General features: G+C 38.0%; 1 protein-coding gene across 3 annotated transcripts in view; it reads right to left on the reverse strand.

The window, feature by feature from the left end:
- The window catches only part of Mdga2 (MAM domain containing glycosylphosphatidylinositol anchor 2), an 862,524-nt gene that overhangs the window by 337,692 nt on the left and 506,788 nt on the right, over positions 1-18,044 (reverse strand).

The following is an 18,044-nucleotide window of genomic DNA, read 5'->3' on the forward strand; positions in this document are numbered from 1 at the left end:
AGGGAGACCGATCAGAATCACACCAGACTTCTCGCCAGAAATTATGAAGGCCAGAAGATCCTGGACTGATGTCATACAGACCCTAAGAGAACACAAATGCCAGCCCAGGTTACTGTATCCAGCAAAACTCTCAATTAACATTGATGGAGAAACCAAGATATTCCATGACAAAACCAAATTTACACAATATCTTTCTACAAATCCAGCACTACAAAGGATAATAAATGGTAAAGCCCAACATAAGGAGGCAAGCTATACCCTAGAAGAAGCAAGAAACTAATCGTCTTGGCAACAAAACAAAGAGAATGAAGCACACAAACATAACCTCACATCCAAATATGAATATAACGGGAAGCAATAATCACTATTCCTTAATATCTCTCAATATCAATGGCCTCAACTCCCCAATAAAAAGACATAGATTAACAAACTGGATACGCAACGAGGACCCTGCATTCTGCTGCCTACAGGAAACACACCTCAGAGACAAAGACAGACACTACCTCAGAGTGAAAGGCTGGAAAACAACTTTCCAAGCAAATGGTCAGAAGAAGCAAGCTGGAGTAGCCATTCTAATATCAAATAAAATCAATTTCCAACTAAAAGTCATCAAAAAAGATAAGGAAGGACACTTCATATTCATCAAAGGAAAAATCAACCAAGATGAACTCTCAATCCTAAATATCTATGCCCCAAATACAAGGGCACCTACATACGTAAAAGAAACCTTACTAAAGCTCAAAACACACATTGCACCTCACACAATAATAGTGGGAGATTTCAACACCCCACTCTCATCAATGGACAGATCATGGAAACAGAAATTAAACAGTGATGTAGACAGACTAAGAGAAGTCATGAGCCAAATGGACTTAACGGATATTTATAGAACATTCTATCCTAAAGCAAAAGGATATACCTTCTTCTCAGCTTCTCATGGTACTTTCTCCAAAATTGACCATATAATTGGTCAAAAAACGGGCCTCAACAGGTACAGAAAGATAGAAATAATCCCATGCGTGCTATCGGACCACCACGGCCTAAAACTGGTCTTCAATAACAATAAGGGAAGAATGCCCACATATATGTGGAAATTGAACAATGCTCTACTCAATGATAACCTGGTCAAGGAAGAAATAAAGAAAGAAATTAAAAACTTTTTAGAATTTAATGAAAATGAAGATACAACATACTCAAACTTATGGGACACAATGAAAGCTGTGCTAAGCGGAAAACTCATAGCGCTGAGTGCCTGCAGAAAGAAACAGGAAAGAGCATATGTCAGCAGCTTGACAGCACACCTAAAAGCTCTAGAACAAAAAGAAGCAAATACACCCAGGAGGAGTAGAAGGCAGGAAATAATCAAACTCAGAGCTGAAATCAACCAAGTTGAAACAAAAAGGACCATAGAAAGAATCAACAGAACCAAAAGTTGGTTCTTTGAGAAAATCAACAAGATAGATAAACCCTTAGCCAGACTAACGAGAGGACACAGAGAGTGTGCCCAAATTAACAAAATCAGAAATGAAAAGGGAGACATAACTACAGATTCGGAGGAAATTCAAAAAATCATCAGATCTTACTATAAAAACCTATATTCAACAAAATTTGAAAATCTTCAGGAAATGGACAATTTCCTAGACAGATACCAGGTATCGAAGTTAAATCAGGAACAGATAAACCAGTTAAACAACCCCATAACTCCTAAGGAAATAGAAGCAGTCATTAAAGGTCTCCCAACCAAAAAGAGCCCAGGTCCAGACGGGTTTAGTGCAGAATTCTATCAAACCTTCATAGAAGACCTCATACCAATATTATCCAAACTATTCCACAAAATTGAAACAGATGGAGCCCTACCGAATTCCTTCTACGAAGCCACAATTACTCTTATACTAAACCACACAAAGACACAACAAAGAAAGAGAACTTCAGACCAATTTCCCTTATGAATATCGACGCAAAAATACTCAATAAAATTCTGGCAAACCGAATTCAAGAGCACATCAAAACAATCATCCACCATGATCAAGTAGGCTTCATCCCAGGCATGCAGGGATGGTTTAATATACGGAAAACCATCAACGTGATCCATTATATAAACAAACTGAAAGAACAGAACCACATGATCATTTCATTAGATGCTGAGAAAGCATTTGACAAAATTCAACACCCCTTCATGATAAAAGTCCTGGAAAGAATAGGAATTCAAGGCCCATACCTAAACATAGTAAAAGCCATATACAGCAAACCAGTTGCTAACATTAAACTAAATGGAGAGAAACTTGAAGCAATCCCACTAAAATCAGGGACTAGACAAGGCTGCCCACTCTCTCCCTACTTATTCAATATAGTTCTTGAAGTTCTAGCCAGAGCAATCAGACAACAAAAGGAGATCAAAGGGATACAGATCGGAAAAGAAGAGGTCAAAATATCACTATTTGCAGATGACATGATAGTATATTTAAGTGATCCCAAAAGTTCCACCAGAGAACTACTAAAGCTGATAAACAACTTCAGCAAAGTGGCTGGGTATAAAATTAACTCAAATAAATCAGTTGCCTTCCTCTATACAAAAGAGAAACAAGCTGAGAAAGAAATTAGGGAAACGACACCCTTCATAATAGACCCAAATAATATAAAGTACCTCGGTGTGACTTTAACCAAGCAAGTAAAAGATCTGTACAATAAGAACTTCAAGACACTGAGGAAAGAAATTGAAGAAGACCTCAGAAGATGGAAAGATCTCCCATGCTCATGGATTGGCAGGATTAATATAGTAAAAATGGCCATTTTACCAAAAGCAATCTACAGATTCAATGCAATCCCCATCAAAATACCAATCCAATTCTTCAAAGAGTTAGACAGAACAATTTGCAAATTCATCTGGAATAACAAAAAACCCAGGATAGCTAAAGCTATCCTCAACAATAAAAGGACTTCAGGGGGAATCACTATCCCTGAACTCAAGCAGTATTACAGAGCAATAGTGATAAAAACTGCATGGTATTGGTACAGAGACAGACAGATAGACCAATGGAATAGAATTGAAGACCCAGAAATGAACCCACACACCTATGGTCACTTGATTTTTGACAAAGGAGCCAAAACCATCCAATGGAAAAAAGATAGCATTTTCAGCAAATGGTGCTGGTTCAACTGGAGGTCAACATGTAGAAGAATGCAGATCGATCCATGCTTATCACCCTGTACAAAGCTTAAGTCCAAGTGGATCAAGGACCTCCACATCAAACCAGACACACTCAAACTAATAGAAGAAAAACTAGGGAAGCATCTGGAACACATGGGCACTGGAAAAAATTTCCTGAACAAAACACCAATGGCTTATGCTCTAAGATCAAGAATCGACAAATGGGATCTCATAAAACTGCAAAGCTTCTGTAAGGCAAAGGACACTGTGGTTAGGACAAAACGGCAACCAACAGATTGGGAAAAGATCTTTACCAATCCTACAACAGATAGAGGCCTTATATCCAAAATATACAAAGAACTCAAGAAGTTAGACCGCAGGGAAACAAATAACCCTATTAAAAAATGGGGTTCAGAGCTAAACAAAGAATTCACAGCTGAGGAATGCCGAATGGCTGAGAAACACCTAAAGAAATGTTCAACATCTTTAGTCATAAGGGAAATGCAAATCAAAACAACCCTGAGATTTCACCTCACACCAGTGCGATTGGCTAAGATCAAAAACTCAGGTGACAGCAGATGCTGGCGAGGATGTGGAGAAAGAGGAACACTCCTCCATTGTTGGTGGGATTGCAGACTGGTACAACCATTCTGGAAATCAATCTGGAGGTTCCTCAGAAAATTGGACATTGAACTGCCTGAGGATCCAGCTATACCTCTCTTGGGCATATACCCAAAAGATGCCTCAACATATAAAAGAGACACGTGCTCCACTATGTTCATCGCAGCCTTATTTATAATAGCCAGAAAATGGAAAGAACCCAGATGCCCTTCAACAGAGGAATGGATACAGAAAATGTGGTACATCTACACAATGGAATATTACTCAGCTATCAAAAACAACGAGTTTATGAAATTCGTAGGCAAATGGTTGGAACTGGAAAATATCATCCTGAGTGAGCTAACCCAATCACAGAAAGACATACATGGTATGCACTCATTGATAAGTGGCTATTAGCCCAAATGCTTGAATTACCCTAGATCCCTAGAACAAACGAAACTCAAGACGGATGATCAAAATGTGAATGCTTCACTCCTTCTTTAAATGAGGAAAAAGAATACCCTTGGCAGGGAAGGGAGAGGCAAAGATTAAAACAGGGACTGAAGGAACACCCATTCAGAGCCTGCCCCACATGTGGCCCATACATATACAGCCACCCAATTAGACAAGATGGATGAAGCAAAGAAGTGCAGACAGACAGGAGCCGGATGTAGATCGCTCCTGAGAGACACAGCCAGAATACAGCAAATACAGAGGCGAATGCCAGCAGCAAACCACTGAACTGAGAATAGGTCCCCTATTGAAGGAATCAGAGAAAGAACTGGAAGAGCTTGAAGGGGCTCGAGACCCCAAAAGTACAACAATGCCAAGCAACCAGAGCTTCCAGGGACTAAGCCACTACCTAAAGACTATACATGGACTGACCCTGGACTCTGACCCCATAGGTAGCAATGAATATCCTAGTAAGAGCACCAGTGGAAGGGGAAGCCCTGGGTCCTGCTAAGACTGAACCCCCAGTGAACTAGTCTATGGGGGAAGGGCGGCAATGGGGGGAGGGTTGGGAGGGGAACACCCATAAGGAAGGGGAGGGGGGAGGGGGATGTTTGCCCGGATACCGGGAAAGGGAATAACACTCGAAATGTATATAAGAAATACTCAAGTTAATAAAAAAAAAGAAAAAAAAAGAAAACACAATCATTGCATTGGGGTGCCACAATCAGCTAATTTTTGATGCAGCATTTAAGGGGAGAGGTTCGTTCGGTGTGTTTGTTTGTTTTTAAGAAGTACATTTCTGCATCGGATATGTCATTAAGAAGAGAGACTTTGGATATCTCCCTGATAAGGCAGGGACCAGACGATTCAACCACCATACTTCTAATCTTGTATTTGCTTCCCGTGCAAAGCTCGCGGTCCACGCCCATAACTTACTTTTTAAAAAGCCACCATCTCCAGCAAATGGTGAATACAGGTGATAGTCATTTAAATGAATGATGGTCATTAAGGACTATCTGCTTTATATGGAGATTTTTATAATGCTGATTCATGGAAGGTTGCTTTTTCAATGCCTCTCTGCATTTAAAGATACTTTACCTTCTTCCTTGTCTCCTAGGTTATGCCAATTGACAGCATGCTACGGACGTCCTTTTTTATCTTAAAATAACTAGTTTTTCCTGTACTCTATAGTTAGTTAGTTGACTAAATATTGATGCGATTTTAATACGATCTCTTCTTAAAAACGTAATAATAGCTGTGTTGAAAATCCCACATTTTAACAATGACAGTAATTTATGTAATCCCCAAAAGACAGTCCACTTTTGAAAGTTAATAGAGTTTCAAAGTGTCCCAATTCTTTCTCTTTATTTATTTATTTATTTATTTATTTATTTATTTATTTATTTTAGATTGGACACATTGTGCTTTATTTGAATTTAGGGGCAAAAGGTATTCATAGATGGACACATCATTTCATAATAAATTCATGAAATAGATAAAATACCTTATTTTATAGAAAATGAGATGGATTATAAGTTAATAATTTCATAATATTTGTCTTTTATTCCAGGATGATATTTATTTATTTATTTATTTATTTTAATTTTTGTTTGATATATTTCTTTACTTACATTTCAAACGTTATTCCCCTTCCCAGTTTCCTGTCCATAAGCTCCTATTCCCTCCCCTCCCCCTCCCCTTTTCTCATACAGGTATTCCTCCTATACATTCCCTTTATTGCCCCCCCATATTCCCCTGCACTGGTGGTCCAACCTTGGCAGAACCAAGATCTTCCCCTGCCCCTGGTGCCCCAACAAGGCTATTCTCTGCTACATAAGCAATTGGAGCCCTGGGTCAGTCCATGTGTCGTCATTCGGTAGTGGTTTAGTCCCTGATTTTTGCTTTTGTTGCTTCCTAATTAAATTTTCCTTTGTCAACTTCATACATGTATATCATGCATAGTGGTTACCGTCTCCCTTAACGCTCTCCATTTCTGTTTACACATCGTCCCTCACTTCTGTTTCTCTGTTTCGTTCTGTGACACAGCGTTTAACCAAGGACATCTGTGGGTGGGTATGGCTACACCAGCCATTAGAAACTGGCAGGCTTAGCAGTGGCTATATAATCAAAGACAATGATTTCTCCTTTCACAGAATTTTATCAATAGCCAATAGTTTATCTTTAAGGAGTAGGCCTCCTAGGAGCCCTCCTCAATTTGTGACTAGTTATTGACAGGACAGACTTGTGCAGAGCTAACCCCAACAAAATGCTACCATGTGTTCGCGATTACCGAGGTTGAGCCAAGGCCAGAAGACAGCATTTCATATGCCGTCGCAGCTTTTAGTAGGCTTCCCACTACTTCCGCAGTACTGCTGTGGCTGGGAGAGGGTGGTATAAATATCCTCTTTAGGAATGGCCATAACCATCACTTATTCTTAGAAACAAACTGTCATGAGTCTTGGCATCCAGTGTTACTGACTCGAAAGAAAGGATTCTTTGATTGAGGCTGAGAGTGTGGATCTTGATATTTAGAAGGCAGTTTAATGCAATATTGATGTATTCATTGAGTGCACGTTTATTGAGTGTTACATGAAACACTTAACCTTACAGCTAGCACGTGCCGCCCAAATGAGTACATATGAGTATTATGAGGGTCAGTTATTAGTTGCAGCTGAAGTCCTGGGATGTAGTTGCAAGTTAAGGAGTCAGTTAATCTAAGAAATAATCACAGCAGAAGTGTGTTTTCCACAGGGGTTTCTTCCACCATTTGGTCCAATTTTTCTGTCTTTTAATCTTTGAATTAAACCAAATGAATCTGAAAACCCAGATGGCAAAGACACAATAAATACTGTACTGGATGGCATCTTTCCTCTGGGAAGTTCCAGACTAGAAATCCTATAGAGAAAATATACAAATAGGTTTTCTTCAGAAAAATAAGAATTCAATACACTCAGAGCCAATAGATTGAGTGCATTATTTTGCCAGTTTAGGAACAAGAGTTGAATACTTGTAGAATGACTGCGCATAAAAGAGAGAATGCCAAAGTACATACATGTGTCTGTTGGTTAACGCAACTTGAATAAAATTGAACTACCCTGAAGCCTTCAAATGGGAAAAAAAGCAAATTAAATCTTCCTTAGATACCTTAAAAATTAAAAACAAAACACTTTAGTACATGTGAGGGATCAGAACCAGTGATGTTTTATCATTTTCTGTAGATAACAACACAAAAGCAAGTTTGCTTCAATAATCAATAAGAAATTTTCTATAATTCTCGAGAAGAACTATTTTCTATTTTTCCTGCATTGTGATTTTTGAACAACAGCTAATTTTATCTGGTAACCCATAAAAGAAAATAGACAAAATGAATACTCTGAGCCAGCTCCTCAAAGCGAGACATTATTTCTCAAAGGGAAGACATTTCCAACACTAAAACTATCTACAAAATTTAGATTCATTCTTATGTGAAATTTCGCTCTTAGTCATCCAAACAAATTAGAATCCGTTGCATTTCTGCAAGCCTTCAAAACACATGTATCTACATGTTTTACAGATCCTTGGTAATATTGTTCTGCATATCATTCTAGGGAGAGAGTTTTTCAAATTTCAAATGGCCTGGAATAACAAATAACCCTTGTACGGTTCTTTCTGTTTCTCCTCAATTTCTATTTCTCACTAGCTCTTTGAGAATTTCATGCACTGTACTTTGTTCTTTTTCCCACCTTCTCCAACTCCTTTCAGAAGCAGCTCTATTTCCATACACCCAGCTTTGTTTCTCTCTCTCTTTCTTTTTAAAACCTATAGAATCTATTTGTGCTTCCCATGTATTCTTGGGCGTGTGGACTTCCACTGGAGCATGGTCTTCCTAACGGTATACACTCCTAGAGAAAGCTCCCTCTCCCCCCATGTTAATTGCCAATAGCCCCTCAGCTAGGGGTGGGATTTAGTGCCTACCTTCTCTCTCCATGCTAGAATATGGTCTCTCACAGATCTTGTGCATACTATCACAGAAACTGTGAGTTCATATGTGCAAATGCCATGTTAGATCTGAGAGTGTTTGCTTGTGCTCATCCATAACTTCTGCCTCTTATAATCTTCCTGCCCTCCCTTCTACAATGATCTGGGGCATTGGGAGGATAGAAGGAAGCATAGATACTCAATTTAGGGCTGCGTGTTCAGAAACTTCTTATCTTTATCCATTGGCCAGTTGTGGGTCTCTGTGTTAACCACCATCTTCTGCAAATAGAATCCTAAGGTTGGAGAAATATTCTCATCTATAAATGGAATGAGAAGTTGCCAGGAGTTGACTGAAAAATACATCCATTTATCACAATAACAGTTGTAGATTCTCTATAACAAATGACATATCTAACCACAGGTATTGTCCTGATACGGGTGCCAGATAATGGGTTTCATTCGTGTAAGAGTCCTTAATCCAATCGGAAAGTGTCTTGTGGCTTCCATGATGATCATTTCATTGTTGTATTAGTAAGTATGCCTTTCCAGGTCAGTAATTATTTTAGATCTCCCAGTTTACAGCAGGAAAAGATCATTGTTTATTTTTCCAAGTGCTGGAAGTAGCTTTCTCCACAAAGACGAAGCTTTCAAGTGTGTGCTTGATTTTTCCGTGTTCTCTGTGGTTCCTTCAGTAATAGTTTATCTCTGTTAAGTTGTGTAGGGGTAACTAATTGCATTTGAATTATTATTATCATTAATAGTATTTTATAGAATAGCACCACCTTCATAGTCTATAGAAATGGACTTTATTTTGACAGCACAATTCTTTTACATGGGAACCTGGCATGTAAATTGTAACTAAGTTTGGCTGGTTGCTTTTCTAAAGAAACATGTACCTCAGCAAAGCACATGAGTATAATTGGTTTTTTCTGCCTCTCAGTCACATTTTTTCATGTTCTTAATTTTTATGCACTTGACTGCATCAGGTGATGGGTCATTGCGATTTTACATTGCACTTTGCTGGTTATTGTGACCTTGAGTGGCTTTTGAGTTCATAAACAGCCTTCTATACTTTGGGGTTTTTTTTAATTCCTTGTGAAGATTTTTTGTTTTCATCTGAATTAGTTGTCCTGCCATTTAAAATATTTTTTTAAATATCAGTGTATCACTGATATGCAAGTTTTCTTTGTTATTATTTAATAGATGTTCCCCTGGACAAAATAATAGACTATCTCTATTTGTATAGGAATGATTCATTAAATAAGTCTAGTTTTCCCGCACATTGCAAATGAAATTTCACTACATCTAAAATTGAAATATGAATGTGATGTGATTAATAAGTTAGATTTTGTTTTATTTCTTTGTTTCTGATGTGTGAAGATACTCAGCAGCCCTATTTAATAGCTCACTCTCTGACAAGCAGTTGAATCCCACCTTTACTGTATATTAAAGTCTACCATATAATAGGACCTCCTTCTGCTTTATTTTCTGTGCCATATGAATTTGTCTATTCTGTGTAAAATCATAGTAATGTGACAGGGAAGATTTCTAGCTTACAAGCTCTGCTAAGAGAGTTTCTCTGATCCTAGTCCATTGGTGCTGTTCAATTTCACACATTGTTGGTTATTCTCTGCTTCCTGTATTAGAGTTAGTGTCTAGAGTATTTATTTTACTCAAACTAAAAAGCACACTCACACACACACACACACACACACACACACACACACACACAAAATGTTAAAAATTCCTCATTGAGATTGTATTACATTTATGCTCATTTTTGGGAGTAGGGCAAAGCAAAAAGGAGAGAAACTCATCTGAAAGTGTGCGTGCAGTCATAAAAACTGAGTAATTGATCACATTTCCAGGGCCAAATAAAGAAGTGTATTTATATTGTTGAGAACAGTATCTCACCATTTATGTTTTGCTTTTTCCATTGTGATTAAGGGATGAGTCTATTATCTCTTAATGTTCCAACGTTTCTATATCTACAAATCAGAATTTAATTTATGTCTCTTTATTATAAATTTGCCAAATATTTTTCCTTCTTAATTTGAGTTGCAATAGGTTTGTTTGTTTTAGATGTCCTATTATGTGTTTATTAAAATTTTATTTTAACCATTGATTGTTATTATAAACGTCTGTGTTTATCTGTACATGGGTGTGCAAGCATGTGAAGGCCAGAAGAGTGTGTTGGAATTTCTAGAGCTTGAGGTGCAGGTGGTTGTGAGTCACGTGGCACAGGCTATGAGAATCAGACTTAGGTCCTCTTCAAGAGCAGAAAATGCTTTTAAAAGCTGCATATTTGTCCAGCATGTTAACATGCCAAGATTTGTGCTTTCACACTTCCTATTTGTTTCTGTTCTCTATGACTCTATCCTTTGTGTTCGATTATAAATAATGAAGACAAGCATTAATTTATGATTCACATTTTAGTAACAAAGGCTGCATATCGTATCCATTGGGTTCAGAGTGTGTAGAGAGCTTAAGCTGCAAGGTGACAGCTAGTACACTGTTAATATCCCTGCAACACAGTGGATATCAAAGTCTGTTTTGAAGATCCAATTAGAACAGAGCTGCTAATCATGTGTTTATTATAGAAAACATTATGTTTGGAACTTGTGTTCTACAAATCTTTACTTAGTAGGACTCAAGGCTTGGTTCTCAAAATCTGAACAAATTAGTGAATATATTTACAAAGAGATAACTTTACCTTTTCCAAAATCTTTCATTCTCAGTCTCCATTTTCCCTTCATGTCAATGAAAAACATTTGAATAACAAATAACCCTGATGGCAGGTTCCTTGCCTTTGACAAGAACTCATATATATAAGTTCACTTTATGGAAGTTCACAGCTTCCCAATTTGTATTCAGATTCTTATCGAACACAGAGCAGACTATTCACCATTTACAGAGGTTTTATCCCATTTCTTTCTGCCCACCCTCTCCCAGGTTGAGGTCTCTTTGTTTCTTTTCCTTTCAGACTTTTTTTTTAGCCAGTGCCCTTTGTTTACTTAGTGGGTAATGCCTGCTCCGGAATTCAGCATGCCAGTGATACTTGTTTTTAAATTCTCCCAGAGTCAGTGGCATCATCCCTGGCTATAGGATTCCTACAGGCACTCTTTGCTTCAGTTACTCTGTCTTCTCTTGATGTTGAAAATAAGAACTTGGATATAAATATCTTCCTCCTTTGTTCTTCTTCACTATATACTTTTATTTTCTTCTTTTAATTTTGGAATTATTACTACATTGGTTTATGTGATCATCTTTTTTCTGATTTAGTTTTAATTTAATCCCCTCAAAATGTTACAAAGCATGACATAAATTTAATTTGTGCCTTTTTTCTCCAGGAAGTTGAGTGCACATATGTGAATACATGTGTTGACACACAGAAGGGCCCCCGCCCAGCACATACCTTTTCTTAAACATGCCATTTCAGTTTTAACTTAGTTTGTACTCATTACACTTGGTAAACACCCTGTTTCACTAGATGTACATTTACACAACTTTTTTCTGACCACAGGGGACATTAGGTTCTGGAATACTGTTTGTTAATATCAAATGGAGACAATTTGATAAGTGTGGGAAGCAGCGTTAGATCCCTGACTGAGAGCAAGTGGAATGTCAGCATTCAAAGCTTCCCTTGAGAAATGTGTCCCTATCCAATACTGTCTGTTGTTGTCAGCCTCACAGGCAGAAACTGTGAGCCTAACTCAGACTGTTCTGTGCTAAATACCCTTTAGTGGTCCATCAGCAGAAGGAGAATACACAGCTCAGATCTCCATCAGAAGCTCAGAACCCTAGTAGAATGCTGATAAAGTAACTGAGGAATCTTAAATTCAATACAGATCAGTTTATGATTATGTATAAAAGAATATTTTCACAAGTATCAAAAATATAAACATTAGTACAACACATCTCTCACATTCATACTGCGCATCAATAAGGTACTCCAAATTCTGGACTTAACTTTTCATGAATTTCATAATACACATTTGATGTGCCTTTCCCAACATTCCTGCTACCTTGAGCAACCAGGTATATTTGCTTTTAATATAAATTGCATTCAGAGACACACATAAATACACATATAGATTTGTATTCTTACATTTCAAGAAACAAAATGTAGCACATTCAAAGAAAAGATTTAACCTTTTAAACAATCCTTCTTAAAAATTGTATTTAGCCATGTTTGTCTGTGTCTGCACATGTATACAAGACTCCACAGACATAAGAGAAAAAAATCAGATCCCTGAAGCAGGAATTGTAGGAGGCTGTGAGTCATCAATGTGGGCATTCTGAACCAAATTCAGGTCTGCTAGAAGGGCTGTAAGTACTAATTGCTGAGTCATCTTTTTAGCCCCTACTAAACAATTATTCATTTAACTATGCTAGTCCACCTCTCCATTTCTTCTACCTTTATTATAATTGTTCTTACGTTTTATTCAGAACCATCATACTGCTATTTTCTAAGTCATGGCTGCTACTCTCTGTCCTCCAGGTCTGCATTAAGAGACTACAACAAGAAGGGATGGAAGAATGTGTGGTCTAGTGAGGAAGGGAAAGTTGTGGATAAGACTAGTCCTGAGAAATCGGCTTTTATTGTTGAAGAAACAACACAATTTAAGAGAAATCTGATCTACATTGGGGCACTGAGAGTGATGTTCAAAGGACAATACCTCACCTATTAAAGAAATCATTTGTAAAAACATTAAAATTCATTTGAAAGGAGAAAAATCTGATAATGTCACTAAGGGGTTTCTTGCTTGAAAACAACCACAGAAGGGGAGTGCTCTAGTGGGTCAGGTGTTTAAAGCTCACAGACACTGACTTCATTGATGTCCCATAGGGTCAGCCTCCATCCTGAGCAGGCAGCAAACTTGGCAACATCATTCACCCAATACAGACTTTACCATTCGGATAGAAGCACAAACGAGGGATTGGAGGTGAGGGTCAGGCTCATTAAAGCTTAAACCAAGGTCCCCAAAGGCACTGCATCCAAATGATGTTCCTAAAAGTGTGATTCTCTGAAAGAGCATGTGGAGGCCAATGTGTGAATCTGTGAATTTGAAGCATAAGTTGTCAGGAGACGCCATGGTGCTGGAGCTGCTAGAAGGAGGCAACATCCACTAAGGAAATCTGCAGGCATGGAGTGGAGCAGGCTCAAGGGAAAGGCTGTGCATACTTTATGTGTCAGACATAGAGAGGTACGGCTGCTTTGGGGGTACAGAAAATTGAATAATGATCTTCAGATGGTGGATTTAGGGTTTCTAGATTTGGTGTTTGCCAGCTGGCCTTTGGTCTTGTTTTGATACTGTCTTTTTAGGTAAGCTCCCATTGCTCCCATTCAAAACGGGAACATTTAATCTCTGCCACTGAGTGTGGAATGAAGACTCTGCACTTACATTTTTGAACCATGTTAGAGCTCTTAAAAAGTATAGGGACTTTTGAAATTGGGCTGACTGACTGGATGAGTTCTGCTTTATAAAATGACTCTGAACATATGGGGACAAAAGAAAGGACTTAAGTGATGCATTTAGGGGTTGACAAGTTGACTTGTCACAGTTAATGTCAATTCAGGATCCAGAATCTCATCTTACTTGATGTATATATTAACAATAAATAAATGTTTAAGATAAAAATGTTTAAGGTCACATGCTTTAAACTGGTGTTATATGTACTACCCAGGTTTGCATAAAGGGGTAGGTGATCAAATGTAGATGTTTAACGTTTGAGTTGATAGTAGTTACCAGTCTGCAAATAATCATTAATAATGATGAAATGATGAAGTGAAACATTTTTCCTTCATAAATATCTTTCAGACACTATTAAACATGGGAAAATATACTTAAAAATCCACATCTAGGTTAATGTTTGAATAAATGAATGTTTTATATATGAAATTTCATATAATTTCAAATCTTTTGTTTCTATTTATCAGGTGACTATTATTGTCTAATACCAATTGTTCTTCATAAATTTTTTCCATCACTCAGTCAACTTCAATTTAATCAGAATGTAATATATCCTAGTCATTTCTTTTTTGACTAAGAAAAAGAGAACAAATAAAAAATATATTAACTTTGCCCTTGTGAAATTTTTGTTCTTTTGAAATGTACAAACAGTGGATAATAAATCACATAAATATTTTTGAACACTTCTGAATATAATAAATGGAACTTCAAAGGCGTAGCATGATTTGAGACTGAGTGAGGTAAACACCCAGAACACTCCCCTCAAAGTACAGGGTGCATAAAGTCAAGTCCATAGGGGCTGTTTGTGAAGAATTTCAGTTAAAGGAAGTGGATGCAGCGTACTTGGAGGGGGCAAAAGTGGTGTGGAGTCTATAAATGGAACAAAAGCATCATTGGTAAGTGATGTTTAAGCAAAGGTGAATGAACAGGAACGAAGCTTGTAATCTAGAAGGTTCTTAAAGCAAAGGCGTATGGGGCAGAGAAATGCTGAGCCTTCAGTATGGTTCAGGCAGGTTTCGTTGTAAACTAATTTGCCTTTCTATAAAAGTCACAGCTATGATGCTGAAAGTGTATCTAAAGGGAAAATAATGAATATGGGATGGCCAAGTAAATGCTTCGTAGTTGTCTGAGTGTAAAGGTGTGTACCAGTAGAAACTGATATTATTTAAAAGGACAGTAATAATATTGCAGATGCAATAATATCATAAAATAAATTTCAAAGTCTCTGGAAAAATTATATTGTATTCATTGTACACAGATGGCATTTTAAAACTGATTTTATAAAATGAGCCATCAGGTCAATGACACCTTACTGTTTAACTAACTGTATGAAATAGTGCAGGTTGATTTGACATTTCGCAGTGAAGATTCTGGATCACTAGAATTTTACAATTGAAACCCAGGTCCTGATAATTATGAGGTCATAGATGGAGCTACTCCACATAGATGGAACTGTGTGAGGCATCAAAGAAGCCCCTCAGAAACTGACCTTACCGCATTGTTCTTTCCCAGTCATGGAATTTGAAGATGTGAGGAAACTGGTAAATGGACGTTTTCACTGCTGCTGTATTCTGGTTTTACTCACCAAGCCCAGAACTTACCATTTGAATTCTACTTCACAGACTGAGTCTTTACAACATATATTTACCTTCAGTATCTTAATGTCCAGTTCATGGGATATTTGATTACTCAGGCAACGAGATATACTCAACACCAATATTGAACCCGGAAAAACTGATGCGAAATAGTTGTTGCTGGTGGAGTTCTATTCCAGTGGCACATGGTGAGGCAGCAACAATGCTGAGTTTCCTGGCACAAGGCCACTGTGTTGCAGCAACACTAGCTGTTTAATAGGAATGGCAGCTTGGGGTGCTCTGCCTGCACAAATGGACATCCTGTCCTCCTCGGGTCATGGGAGGACACAGGTGAGGCTTCCCCCAATTACAGTACCATTTCCCAGGTTGATTTCTAATCTTGCTATGGCCGTATTGATTCTGTAAAATTCAGTGTGCACATTTCTTGATTTACAGTTGTTCAGTCTATTATGTAGGTAGAAAGAAAGGTATTTAAACCAGTCAGATTTTCTATCAACTGCTTTTATGCAATCATTTATAATTAGCACTGTTGATAGGAAGAAGCTACAGGTTCACTTCCTTTTCCCACTGACCCCTAAGCCTAGTTGACGAGCTGTTTATTTTTCTCCTTCCTTTGGATGAAATTTTAGACACATTTCACAGTTTCTCAGTTCCCTGTAGTCAGTCATAAGAACAATCCCACTTCTGTAATTAAAATGTCCACTTCAATAATTAACAAAGAAGACCTGTGAAGTTTCCAATTTATGTGTCCCCCATTAGGCACAGCTGAGTACTAGTTGAGGCTTGATAGGCTAAGTCTGAGGGGAAAGGGAAAGCACAGACAATTATTGGTTAGGGTTTGGTTTTTCCTTTCTATTTTGTTCTCTGACACTTCCTTTCTTACTACTCACAGGGCCCAGTCTCTTTGGGACCACACAGATGAGTGAAATGTGAGAGGCAAGGGCAAAGAGAACTCCACCCTTTGTAGAAAAAGAAGCCAATATTGATTTGTATACCTAAGGATAACATTATTGTAGCTGGAGAGATGCTCAACGGTACAGTTAATAAAGATTGTTGCTCTTGCTGAGAATCTGGGTTCAATTCCCAGCAACCACATAGCAGATTGTCTTCAACTCCAGTTCTAGGGAACTTGATTTTTCCTTTCTGGCCTCTCTGAACATTGCCTGCATGAGGTATACCTAAAAACCATGAGTTAACATACTCATACACATAAAATAACACTAAATTTTTTTAAAAAAATTGATTCTCTGGAGCCTAACTTCTTGAGTTCTTGGTATATATTGGACATTAGCCCTCTCTAGGATGTAGATCTTTTCCCAATCTGTGGGTTGCTGATTTGTCCTAACCACAGTGTCCTTTGCCTTATAGAAGCTTTGCAATTTTATGAGGTCCCATTTGTCGATTCTTGATCTTAGAGCATAAGCCATTGGCATTGTGTTCAGGAAAATTTCCCCTGTACCTGTGTTCAAGGCTCTCCCCCACTTTCTCTTCTATTTGATTCAGTGTATCTAGTTTTATGTGGCAGTCCTTGATCCACTTGGACTTGAGCTTTTTACAGGATGGTAAGAATGGATTCTCTTTGCATCCTTCTACATGCTGACTGTCAGTTGAACCAGCATCATTTGTTCTTTTTTCCACTGGATGGTTTTAGCTCCTTTGTCAAAGATCAAGTGACTGTAGGTGTGTGGATTCATTTCTGGGTCTTCAATTATATTCCTTGATCTATCTGCCTGTCTCTGTGCCAATACCATACAGGTTTTATCATTATTGCTTTGTAATGCAGCCTGAGGTCAAGCATGGTGACAACTCCATAGGAAGCATTACAATATCAACCAAACACCCCAGAACTCCCAGGGACTAAACCACCAACAAAAGAGTATACATGGAGTGACTGATGGCTCCAGCAGCATATGTACCAGAAGATGGACTTATTGGGCATAAAATGGGAGGAGAGGACCTTGGTCCTGTGAAGGTTACATGCTCCAGTGTAGGGGAATACCAGGGTAGGGAGGCAGAAAGGAGCAGGTGGGTAGGTGGAGGAGCACCCTCAGAGAAGCAGGGGGAGGTGGGATGGTTTAGAAGGTTGCCAGAGGGGAAATCAGTAAAGGGGATAACATTTAAAATGTAAATAAATTATTCAATTCAATAAAAATAACAGTATTGACTAAAAATCAAATAATTCCATTTTTTGTTTTTATTTCTTCAATTTTTATAAGCAGCTATAGTTAGTACTTTAAATTTTAATATATTCATAGCTAACACATATATACTACTTATTTTTTAGCATGAATATGTTTCTGAATATTTTATTTTCTATTTTCTCAAAGGAAATGCATCTTGCATTTCTATTCTTTAAACAAAACTGAGATCTTTTATGTAAAACACAGGCGCTGGCACACTCTGTTCTTAGGCAAGGCATCCTCAGTTACAAGTGAACATACTAAAGACATATTGCTGTGCTTCTAGGTCAGTGCATCACTCCGAACTCATCAGAGATGATTCTTCTGAAGTGCATGGTTATTACCACAGAGATCCACAACTGGACAATTGGAAGCCCAAAATATTTTTATCAAACCCTTCCACCCAATGTCAGGTATCTAAGCAGAAGAGGAGGCAGAAATATTTTAAGAGCCAGAGGGAATGGATGACTCAAAGGGAAGAGGATCTTCCAGACACAGTGGGGCTGATGCGCATAGGAGCTCGGAGGGACTGTGCATATGTGAGTACATACAAGAGCTGCAAAGGTTCAAAGCCTGCAAAGCCCTAGCACGGAAAAGGGGAAGTAAACATGAATCCTTTCCCTAACTAAGAAGATGT

This window comes from Rattus norvegicus, chromosome 6 (assembly GCF_021556685.1).
Source record: "Rattus norvegicus strain SHRSP/BbbUtx chromosome 6, alternate assembly SHRSP_T2T, whole genome shotgun sequence".
Classification (NCBI taxonomy): Eukaryota; Metazoa; Chordata; class Mammalia; order Rodentia; family Muridae; genus Rattus; species Rattus norvegicus.